This window comes from Aegilops tauschii, chromosome 5 (genome assembly GCF_002575655.3).
Source record: "Aegilops tauschii subsp. strangulata cultivar AL8/78 chromosome 5, Aet v6.0, whole genome shotgun sequence".
NCBI classification, from domain to species: Eukaryota; Viridiplantae; Streptophyta; class Magnoliopsida; order Poales; family Poaceae; genus Aegilops; species Aegilops tauschii.
In genome coordinates, this window is record NC_053039.3 from 215366193 (window position 1) to 215386063 (window position 19871).

The following is a 19871-nucleotide window of genomic DNA, read 5'->3' on the forward strand; positions in this document are numbered from 1 at the left end:
GCAACTACCTAGCTCAAAAGATATAAGTGAAGCACATAGAGTATTCTAATAAATTCACGAGTAATGTGTGTCCCTCTCAAAAGGTGTGTACAGCATGGAGAACTAAAAAGAAAAGACTCACATAATACAAGATGCTCCAAGCAAAAGACATATCATGTGGTGAATAAAAATATAGCCTCGTAATTTATCGATGGATCGTAGACAAAAGAGGGGATGCCATCCGGGGCATCCCCAAGCTTAGATGATTGGTTGTCCTTGAATATTACCTTGGGCTGCCTTGGGAATCCCCAAGATTACGCTCTTTCCACTCCTTATTCCATATATAGTCCATCGAAACTTCGCCCAAAACTTGAAAACTTCACAACACAAAACTCAACAGAAAACTCGTGAGATCCGTTAGTGAAACAAAGCAAATAACCACTTGTAGGTACTGTTGTAAAATCATTCCAATTTTATATTGGTGTTATATCTACTGTATTCTAACTTCTCCATGGTTCATACCCCCCGATACTACCCATAGATTCATCAAAATAAGCAAACAACACAATGAAAACAGAATCTGTCAAAAACAGAACAGTATGTAGTAATCTGGACTTTGTCCAAACTTCTCTAACTCCATTTTTTTGAAAACTTAGGACAACGTAGGGAATTTGTATATCAATCTTGTGAAAAAAACTAAAAAAAATATCTCGTCCAAGCAGACCATATCAATTCTATTACTCGGCGCAAAAGTGTCTGTTTTTCAGCAAAATGAAATCAATTATCACCCAAATCACCCCAAATGTCTTACTTGGCACAAACACTAATTGAAACACTAAAACACAATCATAACAGAAGTTTAATTGTGTATTTATTTAAAAACCGAAGCAAAAACATAACAATAAAAATTGGGTTACCTCCCAACAAGCGCTATTGTTTTATGTCCCTAGCTAGGCATAATGCAAAGATCTAGGTATTGTCTTGTATTATTTTTCATAGATGTGTTTTTGTCTGGAGGTTTTTCAAATATAACATGAAACACATCTTCCATTGATATTTTAGCATTATCAAGTTGTCCCTCAGTATATTCCCTTCGATCAGCGACTACAATCCAAGAATATCATTGATTAACATCATCGAAAACTTGTTGAATCATATTTAAAACAGGGATTTGCTTTTTAACATTCTCATAAAAAATACGATCATTGCCAAGCAAATGTCTTAACACATAATCACTGTTGTAAAGGATCTCATCTATCACTGGTTTTTCACGGTTCATACCATAAAAATCAAAGATCTCTCTAGCCTCCTGCACTATGTGATCAAATTCATTCATAAGAACAAGGGTGGCTATCTTTTTAGCTCTAGGATCCTTTATAACAGGTAGCTCATAAAACAATCTTTGCAAGGTAGGGTGAGTACGAATAAATCTATTCTCAAGCTTCAGAACTAGTGCTGAAATAGCTTCCGCATAAGTTTTAGTTCATTTAAGTATAGAAGCATCATCAGAAGTCAAAGTTCCAACACAATTAAAGAACTCTTGGATGGCCTCTTTTCCTATGACATTCCCTTGTCCCATAACGAAAGTTTTAGCATCCAGATTGGTAGAACGTCCAATTTTAGGAGTTCTTCCATCATCTTTCTCTGCCATACCAAAATCCACTCATGATGATAAGTTCAAAGTAAGCAAACTAGCAAACAAAAAGCAAGCAAAAAGACGAACCGAAAGAGGGCGAATAAAAAGGCAAATATTTTTGTGTTTTTCTGAAAACATTTTAGAAGCGGGGGAGTGGAAAACGATAGGCAAATGGCAAATAATGTACACACAAGAGATGAGAGTTTATGATAGGTACTTGGTAGGCTTGATGTAGAACCTCCCCGACAATGGTGCCAGAAATTCTTCCTGCTACTTCTTGAGCTTGCGTTGGTTTTTCCCTTGAAGAGGAAAGGGTGATACAGCAAAGTAGGGATAAGTATTTTCCTTAGTTAAGAACCAATGTATCAATCCAGTAGGAGGAACACAGAAGTCTCCAATGATAGCACATGCACAAACAAACAAATACTTGCACCCACAGCGATAAAGGGGTTGTCAATCCCTTCACGGTTACTTGCAAGGTGAGATATGATAGAGATAGGTATAAAAGATACATAAAAGTGAAAAATAAAGTAAAGGTAAATGAATTGCATCAAGGTATTTTTGGGTTTTGGGTTTTATAAATCAGAAAATAATATGATTAGAATAGACCCGAGGGCCATAGTTTTCACTAGAGCCTCCTTTCTTGAAAGAACGCATATGGTGGGTGAACAAATTACTGTTGAGCAATTGATAGAACAGCGAATAATCATGACGATATCTAAGGCAATGATCATGAATATAGGCATCACGTCTGTGACAAGTAGACCGAAACGATTCTGCATCTACTACTATTACTCCACACATCGACCGCTATCCAGCATTCATCTAGTGTATTAAGTTAACAAGAATGGACTAACGCCTTAAGCAAGATGATATGATGTAGAGGGATAGATCCAATCAATATGGTAAAAAACCCATCTTTTTATTCTTAATGGCAATAATACAAATACGTGCCTCGCTACCCCCTATGTCACTGGGTGAGGACACCGCAAGATTGAACCCATCACAAAGCACCTCTTCCATTGCAAGAAAAATCAATCTAGTTGGCAAAACCAAATCAATAGATAGGAGAGAAATACAAAGCTATCTTAATCATGCATAAAAGAGTTCAGAGAAGACTCAAATAATATTCATAGATAATCTGATCATAAACTCACAGTTCATTGGATCTCAACAAACACACCGCAAAAGAAGATTACATCGAATAGATCTCCAAGAACATCGAGGAGAACATTGTATTGAAGATCAAAGAGAGAGAAGAATACATATAGCTACTAGCTATGGACCCATAGGTCTGTGGTAAACTACTCACACATCAATGGAAGGGCACCAAGGTTCATGTAGAGGCCCTACGTGATCGAATCATCCTCCGACAGAGTACTGGAAAAGGCCCCAAAATGGGATCTCACGAGGACAGAAACTTGCCGCGGTGGAAAAGTATTTTTGGTGTTCCCTCTGGTATACGGGGAATATTTGGGTATTTATGGAGCTGAGATTAGGGTTAGGGGAGTCTCGAGGGGCCCACAAGCCTGGGGGCACGCCTCTCGGGGCGCGCCCAAAGGCTTGTGGCCTCCTCATGGCTCTTCTGGGCTTCTCCCTAAGCTTCATGGGTGTCTTGTTGTTCAAGAAAAAACATCAAAAAGTTTTGTTTCATTTGGACTCTGTTTGGTATTGATTTTCTGTAAAAAAACAAGGAAAACATCAACTACCACTGGGCACAAGGTTAATAGGTTAGTCCCAAAAATTGATATAAAATAGCATAATAATGCATATAAAACATCCAAGATGGATAATATAATTGCATGGAACAATAAAAAATTATAGATACATTGGAGACGTATCATATGGTAATTTGATAGTACTAGCAATGATAGCAACAGTAACAGTAGTAGCAATAGTTTTGTAGTAGTTGTAACAGTAGTGACAACACTAGTAACTTAGCAAGAACAATATGTGAAAAGCTCGTAGGCATTGGGTCGGTGATAACGTTGGATAATATTCATTATATAACAGTCATAACCTAGGGCGACGCAGAACTGGCTCCAATTCATCAATGTAATGTAGACATGTATTCCGTAAATAGTCATACGTGCTTACGGTAAAGACCTTGCATGACTTCTTTTGTCCTACCCTCCCGTGGTAGTGGGGTCCATAAGGAAACTAAGGGAATTAAGGCTTGCTTTTAATAGAGAAAGGAACAAAGCATTAACACATAGTGAATACATGAACTCCTCAAACTACGGTAATCACCGGAAAGAATCCCAATTATTGTCACCTTGGGGTAAGCGGATCATAACACGTAGCAGGTGCATATAACTTGCAAGATCGGATCAAGAACACAAATATATTGGTGAAAACATAAATGGTTCAGATCTGAAATCATGGCACTCGAGCCCTAGTGACAAGCATTAAGCATAGCAAAGTCATAGAAACATCAATCTTAGAACATGGTGAATACTAGGGGTCAAGCCCTAACAAAAATAACTCGATTACACGATGAATCTCATCCAACCCATCACCGTCTAGCGAGCCTATGAAGAAATTACTCACTCCCGGCGGTGAGCATCATTAAATTGGTGATGGAGGATGGTTGAGGATGACGAAGACGGAAGATACCCCTCTCTGGAGCCTCGAACGGGCTCCAGATCTGGCCTCCCAATGAAGATCGGGAGATGGCGGCGGCTACGAATCGTAAAACACGATGAAACTTCATCTCCTATTTTTTCTCGGAAATAAGAATTTATAGAGTTGGAGTTAGGGTCATCGGAGCCTCGAGGGCCCCACTACCCACTAGGGCGCGCCAGAGGGGGGTGGCGCGTCCTGGTGCCTAGTGGGCAGTAGCCCCCCTCCAGTGGGTCTTTGCTCCAATATTTTCCTTTTATTCCAAAATAATTCTCCAAAAAGTTTTGTCCAATTCCGAGAACTTTTATTTTTGCACAAAAACAGCACCATGGTAGTTCTGCTGAAAACAACGTCAGTCCGGGTTAGTTTCATTCAAATCATGAAAATTAGAGTCCAAAACAAGAGCAAAAGTGTTTGGAAAAGTAGATACGATGGAGACATATAAATTGCCCTTTCTCACCTCGAGATGTGGTGCAAACTTCGCTGGTGCATCCAAACCCCGTGATATGATACGCTCTATCACACATAAGCATCCTTACATCTTCCTCAAAACAGCCGCCATACCTACCTATTTTGGCATTTCCATCGCCATTCCGAGATATATTGCCATGCAACTTCCACTGTTCGGTTATTATGACACACATCATCATTGTCATATTGCTTTGCATGATCATATAGATGATATAGTATTTATGGCTCAGCCACCGTTCATCAGTTTTTATACATGTTACGGTAGATCATTGCACATCCTGATACACTGCCAGAATTATTCATATAGAGTAATATTTTGTTCTAGTGTCGAGTTGTAGTTTTTTTGAGTTGTAAGTAAATAGAAGTGTGATGATCATGATATTCATTATTAGAGCATTGTCCCAAGTGAGGAAAGGATGATGGAGGTTATATTCCCCCACAAGTCGTGATGAGACTCTGGACGAAAAAAAGAGGCCAAAAAGAGCCCACACAAAAAAGAGGCCAAAAAGTGCCCAACAAAAAAGAGAGAGACAAGAAAAAAATGAAAATGAGAGAAAAAGAGAGAAGGGGCAATGTTACTATCCTTTCCACACTTGTGCTTCAAAGTAGCACCATTTTTTCATATAGAGAGTCTCCTATGATTTCACTTTCATAGAACAAGCGAGAATTTTTCATTATAGAACTTGGCCTGTATATTCCAATGATGGGTTTCCTCAAATTCCCAAGGTCTTCATGAGAAAGCAAGTTGGATGCAAACCCACTTAGTTTTCTTTTTTGAGCTTTCATACACTTATAGCTCTTAGTGCATCCATTGCATGGCAATCCCTACTCCTTGCATTGACATCAGTTGATGGGCATCTCCATAGCCCGTTGATTAGCCTAATCGATGTGAGACCTTTCTCCTTTTTTGTCTTCTCCACACTATCTCCATCACCATACTCGATTCCACTCATGGTGCTACCTCCTGGCTTGTGCTCATGTATTGTGTGAGAGTTGAAAAAGCTGAAGCGCGTTAAAAAGTATGAAACAATTGGTCGGCTTGCCATCGGGGTTGTGCATGATAAATACTTTGTGTTAAGAAGATGGAGCATGAAAAGGCTATATGATTTTGTAGGGATAATGTTATTTGGCCTTGATATTTTCAAAGACATGATTGTTTGTTGGTATGCCTTATTATTATTGTTTTTATATCAAACTATAGAGTATTACTTTGAAGGGTTTGGACCTTAATATTAATACCACAAAATAGAGATTACATGGCATGTTAGGTAGCATTCCACATAAAAAATTCTATTTTTATCATTTACCTACTCAAGGACGAGCATGAATTAAGCTTGGGGATGCTTGATACGTCTCCAACGTATCTATAATTTTTGATTGTTCCATGCTATTATAGTATCAATCTTGGAAGTTTTATATGCAATTATATGTTATTATATATCATTTTTAGGACTAACCTATTAACTTAGTGCCAAGTGCCAGTTCTTTTTTTGTCTGTTTTTGGTTTTCCAGGATATCAGTACCAAACAAAGTCCAAATGCCACGAAACTTTTTGACAATTTTTTTCTAGACATAAGAGACCCTAAAAGCTTTGGGAGAGGGTCAGAAGACGAAGGGGTGGCCCATAAGCCACCAGGGTGCGCCTAGGGGGGTAGGCATTCCCTAGTGCCTTGTGGGGCCCTTGTTGCTTCGTTCCTAATTCTGCCTCTATAAATTCTCTAAAATCGGAAAACCAACAGAGAGCCACCCAAAACACTTTTTCCGCCGCCGCAAGCTTCTGTTCTCGTGAGATCCCATCTGGAGGCCTTTGCCAGTACTCTGGCGGAGGGGGAATCGATCATGGACGGGCTCTACATCAACCTTACTACCCTTCCGATGATGTATGAGTATTTTACCACAGACATGCGGGTCCATATCTAGTATCTGGATGGTTTCTTCTCTCTCTTTGATCTTCAATACAAGGTTCTCCTCGATGTTCTTGGAGTTCTATTAGGTGTAATCACTTTTTGCGTTGTGTTTGTTGGGATCCGATGAATTGTGAGTTTATGATCAGATTATCCATGAATATTATTTGAGTCTCCTCTGAACTCTTTTATGCATGATTATTATAGCTTTGTATTTCTCTCCGATCTATTGATTTGGTTTGGCCAACTAGATTGATTTTTCTTGCAATGGAAGAGGTGCTTTGTGATGGGTTCAATATTGTGGTGATCTATATCCCAGTGACAGAAGGGGACATGACATGTATTTGTATCGTTGCCATTAAGGATAAAAAATATGGGGTTTATTCATGCATGAGTTTACATTGTCTACATCTTGTCATCTTGCTTAAGGCGTTACTCCATTCTTTAAGAACTTAATATTAATACTTTAGATGCATGCTGGATAGCGGTCGATGTGTGGAGTAATAGCTGTAGATGCAGGCAGGAGTTGGTCTACTTGTCTCAGACATGATGCCTATATACATGATCATCGTGTTGGATATCGTCATGATTATTCGCTTTTCTATCAATTGCCCAACAGTAATTTGTTTACCCAGCGTATGCTATTTTCAAGAGAGAAGACGCTGATGAAAATTATGGCCCCCGGGCCTTAATTTTATCATATATTAAAACCAAAAATACTTTGCTGCAATTTTATTTACTTTATTTTATTTTGTGTTTTATTTATCTATCTATCACTAGGAGATTTGATCCTTGCAATTAACCGTCGAGGGATTGACAACCCCTTGTTTGCGTTGGGTGCAAGTATTTGTTATTTTGTGTGTAGGTACTGCTAACGATGTGTTGCTTGGTTCTTCTACTGGACTGATAACCTTGGTTCTTAACTGAGGGAAATACTTATCTCTACTGTACTGCATCATCCTCTCCTCTTCGGGGAAATCCCAATGCAGCTCACAAGTAGCAGGAAGAATTTCCGGCGCCATTGCCGGGGAGACATCACCAACATCTATCAAGTACCATCGCATAAACTTTCATATCCTTGCATTTACTTTCATTTTCCATTTGCCTCTCATTTTCATCTCCCCCACTTCTAAAATGTTTTCCCAAAAACACAAAAATATTTTCGTTTTCCTTTTTACGTGCTTGCTCGTTTGCTTGGTTTTTGCCTTCATATCAACACACCAAAAACAGAAAAGGAAACGTAAAGACATATGGATCCTCATCCACTTGCTAATCTTTTCAAAAGATCCAATTATGATGAACCAACTGCTAGTGAGTTGAGTGCACTAGATTATCTTTATGAAGTTTTGCTCGAAGATCTTGAATCTGAAAATTGTAATGAATTGTTAAAAGAAATTTATAAAGTGCTTCACGATACACTACCTCAGGATGGCCCAAACGCGATAGTAAAATCAGAGACCCTTCGACGAAACTGTGTGCGATGCATTAATCGCAAACGGTGATGTAATAAAACCGTCAAAAAGATAGAAAACGTTTGCGATGGCGGACACAACAAACACGTTTCAGTTTATAGTTGCGTGTGCGATGCATGGCATACAGTTCACTCGAATGAACTATTTGCGACGAGCTTAACAACAGAAACGGGCAGCCAGAAGAAGGTGTGTGTGATATACGACATACATTTCACCCGAATGAACTATTTGTGATTAGGCAACACAACATAAACAGTCGGGTAGATCAAGGTGTGCGTGCGATTAACAGCATACAATTCACTCGGATGAATTGTTTTCCATGAACCGAGACAACACAAATGGTTCAACTTATCAAGATGTGCTTGATACACGGCAAACAGGTTTGTAATCAGAAATGTGTGCAAAGGCCGATAATAACACAGACGATTGCTGCTAATAAGCCATGTGTGTTGTGGGAAAACGCTTGCTGGTACAATTGTCAGCGATTGATGAATTCATCACTGATGGGTTCCCTCGTATGGTCCATGTGTGATGTCATTGCATACAAAACAACAATATATGTACTTATAACTTATAAGGACTTGATTCCATAACCTAATTGAACATCCAATTAGATAGGTGGCTAGTACACACATGACATTTGCACACACCAAAGTATGTTCCAAAATGCTAAGAAAACTCAAATAATGTATAAAAAGGCAAAACGAACCCTGAATAATTTCATATTTTTAGGACGACGCTCCTATAGTTGCATGTTGCCTCTGTAAAACAAATCAAGGCGGGAAGAGATAGCGTACGTCATTTCGTACACATAGGTGACAAGTTCCCTCCTGGAACCATGAGGCTTCATAAGAGAAGCTCCGGTTCGAAATAAGTTTATACCAAAACTTGTCCCAAATTGGACTAACTTTTTACCACAATGATACGTCTCGAACGTATCTATAATTTTTTATTGTTCCATGCTATTATATTATCTGTTTTGGATGTTTTATATGCATTAATATGTTATTTTATATTATTTTTGGGACTAACCTATTAACCTAGAGCCCAGTGCTAGTTTCTATTTTTTCCTTGTTTTTGTGTTTTGCAGAAAAGGGATATCAAACAGAGTCCAAATGGAATAAAACTTTCGCGATGATTTTTCTTGGACCAGAAGACACCTACGAGACTTGGAGTAGGGGCGCGCCCCTGGCTTGTGGCCCCCTCGGGAGTCCACCGACCTACTTCTTCGTCCTATAAATTCACATATATTGCAGAACCCTCAGAACAACCCACGAAAATACTTTTCCACCGCCGCAGCCTTCTGTTCCCGTGAGATCCCATCTTGGGGCCTTTTCCGGCAATCTGCCGAAGGGGGATTCGATCACGGAGGGCATCTACATCAACCCTATTGCCCTTCTAATGAAGTGTGAGTAGTTTACCTCAGACCTACGGGTCCATAGCTTGTAGCTAGATGGCTTCTTCTCTCTCTTTGATTCTCAATGCCATGTTCTCCTCGATGTTCTTGGAGATCTATCCGATGTATTGTTCTTTTGCAGTGTGTTTGTTGAGATCCGATGAATTGTGGATTTATGATCAGATTATCTATGAAAATTATTTGAATCTCCTCTGAATTCTTATATGCATGATTTGATATCTTTGTATTTCTCTTCGAATTATTGGTTTGGTTTGGCCAACTAGATTGGTATTTCTTGCAATGGGAGTGGTGCTTAGTTTTGGGTTCAATCTTGCAGTGTCCTCACCCAGTGACATAGTAGGGGTAGCGAGGCACATATTGTATTGTTGCCATGAAGGATAAAAAGATGGGGTTTTCATCATATTGCTTGAGTTTATCCCTCTACATCATGTAATCTTACTTAAGGCGTTACTCCGTTCTTTATGAACTTAATACTCTAGATGCATGCTGGATAGCGGTCGATGTGTGGAGTAATAGTAGTAGATGCAGAATTGTTTCGGTCTACTTGACACGGACGTGATGCCTATATGCATAATCATTGCCTTGGATATCGTCATAACTTTGCGCTTTTTTATCAATTGCTCGACAGTAATTTGTTCACCCACCGTATTATTTGCCTTCATGAGAGAAGCCTCTAGTGAAACCTATGGCCCTCGGGTCTATTTTCCATCATATTTGCTTTCCGATATACTATTTTGCAATCTGAAACCTATGGCTCTCGGGTCTATTTTCCATCATATTTGCTTTCCGATATACTATTTTGCAATCTCTTATTTTCAGATCTATAAACCAAAAAACCCAAAAGTATTTAGTTACATTTTATTTTACCTATCTCTATAAGATCTCACCTTTGTAATTGACCGTGAAGGGATTGACAACCCCTTTATCGCGTTGGGTGCATGTGTTTGATTGTTTGTGCAGGTGCATAGATTGGGGACTTGCTTTACCTCTTACTGGTATGATACCTTGGTTCTCTAACTGAGGGAAATACTTATCTCTACTTTGCTGCATCACCCTTTCCTCTTCAAGGGAAAAACCAACGCATGCTCAAGAAGTAGCTGGAAGAATTTCTGGCGCCGTTGCCGGGGAGGTCTACATCAAGCTACCAAGTACCTATCATAAACTCTCATCTCTTGCATTACATTATTTGCCATTTGCCTCTCATTTTCCACTCCTCCACTTCTAAAACGATTTTCAGAAAAATACAAAAACATTTGCCTTTTTATTCGCCCTTCTTCCAATCGTCTTTTCGTTCGCTTTTTTTGCTTGTGTGCTATATTGCTTGCCTTGTCACGATGACTCAAGAGAATAGCAAATTGTGTGACTTTTCCAATACTAATAACAATGATTTTATTAGTACTCCGATTGCTCCCGCCACTAGTGCGGAATCTTATGAGATCAATGCTGCTTTGTTGAATCTTGTTACAAAAGAACAATTTTTCGACCTTCCTAGCGAAGATGCCGCCTCCCATCTAAATACTTTTGTTGAGTTGTGGGATATGCAAAATAAGAAAGACGTGGACAATAGTATTGTTAAATTTAAGCTATTTCCGTTCTCGCTATGAGATCGTGCTAAAACTTGGTTTTCATCTTTGCCTAAAAATAGTATTGATTCATGGAATAAGTGTAAAGATGCTTTTATTTCCAAGTATTATCCTCCCGCTAAGATCCTCTCCCTTAGGAACGGTATAATGAATTTTAAGCAACTTGATCATGAACATGTTGCACAATCTTGGGAGAGGATGAAATTGATGATAAGAAATTGCCTACGCATGGTTTGAGTTTATGGACAATCATACAAACATTTTATGCCGAATTAAACTTTGCTTCCAGTAATCTTTTAGATTCGGACGCGGGAGGCACTTTTATGGAAACCACATTAGGAGAAGCTACTAAAATCCTAGATAATATTATGGCTAATTACTCTCAATGGCATACCGAAAGATCTTCTACTAGTAAAAAAAGTGCATGCGATTGAAGAAATTAATGTTTTGAGTGGAAAGATGGATGAACTCATGAAATTGTTTGCTAGTAATAGTGCTCCTATTGATCCTAATGATATGCCTTTGTCTACTTTGATTGAGAATAATAATGAATCTATGGATGTGAATTTTGTTGGTAGGAACAATTTTGGTAATAACGCATATAGAGGTAATTTCAACCCTAGGCCGTTTCCTAGTAATACCTCTAATAATTATGGTAATTCCTAAAAAAATCTTATGGAAATTATAATAAGATGCCCACAGATCTTGAGAACAATATTAAAGAATTTATTTGTTCCCAAAAGAATTTCAATGCTTTGGTTGAAGAAAAATTGCTTAAGATTGATGATTTGGCTAGGAACGTGGATAGGATTACTCTTGAGATTGATTCTTTGAAAATTATATCTATTCCACCCAAGCCATGATATTAATGAGTCTCTAAACTCTATGAGAATTTCTATTGATCAATGTAAAGAAAGAACCACTAGGATGCGTGCTAAGCGAGAATTGTTTGTAAAAGCATGTTCTTCGATATCTTGGGAAAATAATGATGAAGATCTTAAAGTGATCGATATGACTCCTATTGAATCTTTGTTTTCTAAAATAAATCTTGAGAAAGATGGGACTGGAGAAGAGTCAACTTTAGCTAGAAGGCATCCCAATGATTCGGAGTTTATAGACCTTGATGCAAAAATTGATAAAAGTGGGATTGAAGAGGTCAAAACTTTAAGTAGCAATGAACCCACTCTTTTGGATTTCAAGGATTTTAATTATGATTATTGTTCTTTTATAGATTGTATTTCCTTGTTGCAATCCATGTTGAATTCTCCTCATGCTTATAATCAAAATAAAGCTTTTACTAGACATATTATTGATGCTATGATGAAATCTTTTGAAGAAAAACTTGAGTTGGAAGTTTCTATCCCTAGAAAGCTTTATGATGAGTGGAACCTACCAATAAGATTAAAATTAAAGATTTTGAGTGCCATGCTTTGTCTGATTTGGGTGCTAGCGTTTCCACGATTCCGAAAACTTTATGTGATGTGCTAGGTTTCCATACATTTGATGATTACTCTTTAAATTTGCATCTTGCGGATTCCACTATAAAGAAACCTATGGGAAGGATTAATGATGTTCTTATTGTTGCAAATAGAAATTATGTGCCCGTAGTGTTAAAGTTTGTGATTCACGTAGAACGCACGTCTGGTGAACCATTATGTGATGAAGTCGAAGCATGATTTATTTATTGATTGTCTTCCTTGTGAGTGGCGGTTGGGGACGAGCGATGGTCTTTTCCTACCAATCTATCCCCCTAGAAGCATGTGTGTAGTACTCTAATAGACTTTTGCAATAAGTATGTGAGTTCTTTATGACTAATGTTGAGTCCATGGATTATACGCACTCTCACCTTTCCACCATTGCTAGCCTCTTTAGTATCGCACAACTTTTGCCGGTGCATTAGACCCATCATACACCTTCCTCAAAATAGCCACCATACCTACCTATTATGGCATTTCCATAGCCATTCCGAGATATATTTCCATGCAACTTCCACTGTTCCATTTATTATGACATGCTTCATCATTGTCATATTGCTTTGCATGATCATGTAGTTGACATCATATTTGTGGCAAAGCCACCATTCATATTTTTTTATACATGTCACTCTTGAATCATTTCACATCCCGGTACACCGTCGGAGGCATTCATATAGTCATATTTTGTTCTAAGTATTGAGTTGTAATTCTTGAATTGTAAGTAAATAAAAGTGTGATGATCATCATTATTAGAGCATTGTCCCATGTGAGGAAAGGATGATGGAGACTATGATTCCCCCACAAGTCCGGATGAGACTCCGGGCAAAAAAAAGAGAAAAGGAAAAAAAAAGAGAAAACAGAGGCCAAAGAGCCAAAAATAAAAGAATGAGAGAAAAGAGAGAAGGGGTAATGCTAGTATCCTTTTCCACACTTGTGCTTCAAAGTAGCACCACGATCTTCATGATAGAGAGTCTCCTATTTTGTCATTTTCATATACTAGTGGGAATTTTTCATTATAGAACTTGGCTTGTATTCCGATGATGGGCTTCCTCAAATTGCCCTAGGTCTTCGTGAGCAAGCGAGTTGGATGCACACCCACTTAGTTTCCTTTTGAGCTTTCATACACTTATAGCTCTAGTGCATCATTGCATGGCAATATCTACTCACTCACATTGATATCTATTGATGGGCATCTCCATGGCCCATTGATATGCCTAGTTGATGTGAGACTATCTCCTTCCTTTTGTCTTCTCAACAACCACCATATTCTATTTCACTTATAGTGCTATATCCATGGCTCACGCTCATATATTGCGTGAAAGTTGAAAAAGTTTGAGAACATCAAAAGTATGAAACAATTGCTTGGCTTGTCATCGGGGTTGTGCATGATTTAATATTTTGTGTGATGAAGATGGAGCATAGCCAGACTATATGATTTTGTAGGGATAACTTTCTTTGGCCATGTTATTTTGAGAAGACATGATTGCTTTATTAGTATGCTTGAAGTATTATTATTTTTATGTCAATATTAAACTGTTGTTTTGAATCTTATGGATCTGAATATTCACGCCACAATAAAGAAACTTACATGGATAAATATGTTAGGTAGCATTCCACATCAAAAATTCTGTTTTTATCAATTACCTACTCGAGGACGAGCAGGAATTAAGCTTGGGGATGCTTGATACGTATCCAACATATATATAAATTTTTTATTGTTCCATGCTATTATATTATCTGTTTTGGATGTTTTATATGCATTAATATGCTATTTTATATTATTTTTGGGACTAACCTATTAACCTAGAGCCCAGTGCCAGTTTCTGTTTTTTCCTTGTTTTTGAGTTTTGCATGGAATATCAAACGGAATCCAAACGGAATAAAACTTTCGCGATGATTTTTCTTGGACCAGAAGACACCTACGAGACTTGGAATTGAAGTTAGAACACCACGAGGTGGGCTTGTGGCCCCCTCGGGAGTCTACCGACCTACTTCTTTGTCCTATAAATTCACATATATTCCAGAGCCCTCAGAACAAGCCACGAAAATACTTTTTCCACCGCCGCAACCTTCTGTTCCCGTGAGATCCCATCTTGGGGCCTTTTTCGGCAATCTGCCGAAGGGGGATTCGATCACAGAGGGCATCTACATCAGCCCTATTGCCCTTCCGATGAAGCGTGGGTAGTTTACCTCAGACCTACGGGTCCATAGCTAGTAGCTAGATGGCTTCTTCTCTCTCTTTGATTCTCAATACCTTGTTCTCCTTGATGTTCTTGGAGATCTATTCGATGTAATCTTCTTTTGCAGTGTGTTTGTCGAGATCCGATGAATTGTGGATTTATGACCAGATTATCTATGAATATTATTTGAATCTCCTCTAAATTCTTATATGCATGATTTGATAACTTTGTATTTCTCTTCGAATTATCGGTTTGGTTTGGCCAACTAGATTGGTATTTCTTGCAATGGGAGGGGTGCTTAGTTTTTGGTTCAATCTTGCGGTGTCCTCACACAGTGCCATAATAGGGGTAGCGAGGCACGTATTGTATTGTTTTCATCATATTGCTTGAGTTTATCCCTCTACATCATGTCATCTTTCTTAAGGCGTTACTCCATTCTTTATGAACTTAATACTCTAGATTCATGCTGGATAGCAGCCGATGTTTGGAGTAATAGTAGTAGATGCAGAATCGTTTTGGTCTACTTGACATGGACGTGATGCCTATATGCATAATCATTGCCTTGGATATATTGCGCTTTTCTATCAATTGCTCGACAGCAATTTGTTCACCCACCGTATTATTTGCCTTCATGAGAGAAGCCTCTAGTGAAACCTATGGCCCTCGGGTCTATTTTCCATCATATTTGCTTTCCGATCTACTATTTTGTAATCTTTTATTTTCAGGTCTATAAACCAAAAAACCCCAAAAAATATTTAGTGACATTTTATTTTACCTATCTCTATCAGATCTCACCTTTGCAATTGATCGTAAGGGATTGACAACCCCTTTATCGCGTTGGGTGCAAGTGTTTGATTGTTTGTGCAGGTGCATAGATTGGGGACTTGCTTGTACCTCCTACTGGATTGATACCTTGGTTCTCTAACTGAGGGAAATACTTATCTCTACTTTGCTACATCACCCTTTCCTCTTCAAAGGAAAAACCAACGCAAGCTCAAGAAGTAGCACACAACATGTTGTTGCCATGTCATAACACCATGCCAAGTTTCGTGATTTTTAGGCAAGTTTTGGATTTGCAGTAAATTTAAACTAGGTTTATCAATGTTTACTGTCGATTCGACACTGCCTTGGATAGGATTTTTCCTCGTGGTTCCCCAATGTTAGAATCCAAATCTGTCACTAAGATGCAGCTTTTGTTATTAAGAATTACAGCCCATTTTGTGTGCTAGCTGAAAATAAGTTTGTGGGTGCTGGCGGGCGCTAAGAACTTGCGTGTTCTGTAATGAACAATGATCTCAAGGATCCCGCAGGAGTGATGTTCTTTCCCTATGTTGTGATTGCTTAAAATATTTAAATCTAAATTAGAGAAATGGCAAGCCATTGGTGGCTCCAAAGTGATGAAAACTCCACCAGAAACTTTGTTCTTGCTCCCCTTGCGTGTGCCATCTTCTCCATGCTTGATCATGCTCCAATTTACATTGTTCTTGTCCAAGCTTGGCCCTTCAGTTATAAGCAAACCAAATGTATCCAATTTAGGCAGCATCATATTCTCATGAACATTAGAATAATTACCAAGAAACGAAAGTACCTGATAATTTAATTGGCGTGCATGAGCTCTAGTAATTGGTCCAGTATGTATAGTAGCAGGGGTTGTGGGTGTAACAATGGTATTGATGTCCTCATCATCCTCCCCTTCTTGAATTGAAGTCATCCTCGATGGAAGCTCATCTTTCTCACCCAAGTAAGGCTTCAAATCTGCAATGTTAAAAGTGGGACTAACCCCAAAATCTACAGGTAACAGAAGCTGAGCAAAATCAAAGGCACAATTTGTTCCATACAAAGGGAGTTGTGAAGGAACGTTTTGTCCGCATCATCATTGATGGAGGGAGTTGCAGCAACTTGGCTAGCATGGATATGGTGGAGAAGTTGTCTCTCACCACCAGACCAGATCCTCATCCTTACTACATACAGTGGTTCAACAACAGTGGCACGGTTAAGGTAACATGTACTGTTCGTGTGCATTTTGTATCGCTACATATGTTGATTATGTTGATTGTGAGGTGGTACCCATGCAAGCATGCTCCTTATTACTTGGTAGGCCGTGGCAATTCGATAAAAATTATGCACACCATGCTAGAAATAATCAGTATACTCTTGTTCATAAGGATAAACATATTACTTTGCTTCCTATGTCTCCTGAACACATTTGGAAAGATGATCTTACTAGAGCTAGTAAAGCAAAACAGGAGCAAAACAAGAGTGAAAATCAGATTGTGGCAACAGAATTTGAGCAACAAATCAAGCCTAATAACAAACCATGATCTCATGTTGCCTTTGAAATTAAATTGAAAAGTGGATGTTTACTTGTTACCAAATCCGATATTGATGATCTAGATTTTAGAAAAAATCTGTTTGATATGCTTTTGTGTGCAAAGAGGCATTATTTTCATTCGAGGACGCACCTTCCTATTTGCCTCTTGTTGTCACTAACATTTTGTAGGAGTTTGCTAACGTCTTTCCACAAGACGTCCCACCGGGATTACCACCTATTTGAGGGATTGAGCATCAGATTGACTTAATTCCCGGTGCATCACTGCCCAACCGTGCGCCTTACCGTACCAATCCATAGGAGACGAAGGAGATTATGCGTCAAGTACAGGAGCTCCTCGACAAAGGTTATATACGCGAATCCCTTAGTCCTTGTGGTGTTCCTATTATTCTAGTGCCAAAAAAGGATGGTACATCGCGTATGTGTGTTGATTGTAGATCCATTACTAATATTACTATTCTTTATCGTCATCCTATTCCTAGGCTAGATGATATGCTTGATGAGTTAAGTGGATCTACAATATTCTCCAAAGTTGATTTGTGTAGTGGATACCATCAAATTCGTATGAAATTGGTAGAAAACAGCATTTAAAACTAAGTTTGGCTTATATGAGTGGTTAGTCATGCCTTTTGGGTTAACTAATGCACCTAGTACTTTCATGAGATTAATGAACGAAGTTTTACGTGCTTTCATTAGACGATTTCTGGTAGTCTATTTTGATAATATACTTATTTATAGCAGATCTTTGGATGATCATATGGAACATTTATGTGCTGGCTTTATTGCTCTACGTGATGCACGTTTGTTTGGTAACCTTGGGAAGTGCACCTTTTGCACTGCATGTCTTTTTTTTGCTGTGTTGTTACTCCATAGGGAATTGAAGTCGATAAAGTCAAGATTGAAGCTATTGAGAGTTGGCCGTAGCCCAAAACAGTCACACAAGTGAGGAGTTCTCTTGGACTCGCTGGTTTCTCTAGGCATTTTGCGAGAGATTTCAGCACCATTACTGCACCTCTCAATGAGCTCATAAATAAGTATGTGCCTTTTGTTTGGGGTACCGCACAGGAACAAGCCTTCACGGTATTGAAAGATAAGTTAACACATGCTCCTTTACTCCAACTTCCTGATTTTAATAAGACTTTTGAGCTTGAATGTGATGCTAGTGGAATTGGATTAGGAGCTGTGTTATGATACGTCCACTTTGCATCATGTTTTCTTACTATTATTTATAATGTTTTTATCCATAATAATGCTTTTTGGAGTAATTCTAATGCCTTTTCTCTCATAATATGCAAGGTATACACAAAGAGGGAGAATTCCGGCAGTTGGAAATCTGGACCTGAAATAACTACGTCAGACTACCTATTCTGCACAACTCCAAATAAGCTGAAACTTCACGAGGATTTTTTATGGAATATATAATAATTATTGGAGCAAATAACTACCAGAGGGGGCCAACCAGGTGGGCACAGCCCACCTAGGGGCGGCAGGGAGCCCAGGCGCGCCCTGGTGGGTTGTACTCACCCAAGCCCACCTTCGGTGCCCATCTTCTGGTATATAGGTCATTTTAACCTAGAAAAAATAAGGATAGGACTTTCGGGACGGAGCGCCGCCGCCTCGAGTCGGAACTTGGGCAGGAGCACTTTTTCCCTCCGGCGGAGCGATTCCACCGGGGGAACTTCCCTCCTGGAGGGGGAAATCATCGTCATCATCATCACCAACAACTCTCCTATCTTCGGGAGGGCAATCTCCATCAACATATTCAATAGCACCATCTCATCTCAAACCCTAGTTCAACTCTTGTGTTCAATCTTGTTACCGGGACTATATATTGGTGCTTGTGGGTGACTAGTAGTGTTGATTACATCTTGTAGTTGATTACTATATGGTTTATTTGGTGGAAGATTATATATTCAGATCCAATATGCTATTTAATACTCCTCTGATCATGAGCATGTTTATCATTTGTGAGTAGTTACTTTTGTTCTTGAGGTCACGGGAGAAATCATGTTGCAAGTAATCATGTGAACTTGATATGTGTTCGATATTTTGATAGTATGTATGTTGTGATTCCCTTAGTGGTGTCATGTGAACGTCGACTACATGACACTTCACCATATTTGCGCCTAAGGGAATGCATTGTGTAGTAGCAATTAGATGATGGGTTGCGAGAGTGACAGAAGCTTAAACCCCAGTTTATGCGCTATTCCGTAAGGGACCGATTGGATCCAAAAGTTTAATGCTATGGTTAGAATTTATTCTTAATACTTTTCTCGTAGTTGCGGATGCTTGCGGGAGGGTTAATCATAAGTAGGAGGTTTGTTCAGTAAGAACAACACCTAAGCACCGGTCCACCCACATATCAAATTATCAAAGTACCGAACACAAATCGAACCAACATGATGAAAGTGATTAGATGAAATTCCCGTGTACCCTCAAGAACGCTTTGCTTATCATAAGAGACCGTTTTGGCATGTCCTTTGCCTCAAAAGGATTGGGCTACCTTTCTGCACTTTTGTTACTACTACCGTTACTTGCTCGTTACAAATTATCATGCTATCAAACTACTCCGCTACTTACGATTTTAGCACTTGCACACATTACCTTACTGAAACCCAGTTGTCATTTCCTTCTGCTCCTCGTTGGGTTCGACACTCTTACTTATCGAAAAGAGCTACAATTGATCCCCTATACTTGTGGGTCAACATGTTATTACTAGAAGGTAAACCTGTTGCATACTTCTATGAAAAATTAAGTGGGCCTAGTCTAACTTATTCTATTTATGATAAGGAATTATATGATC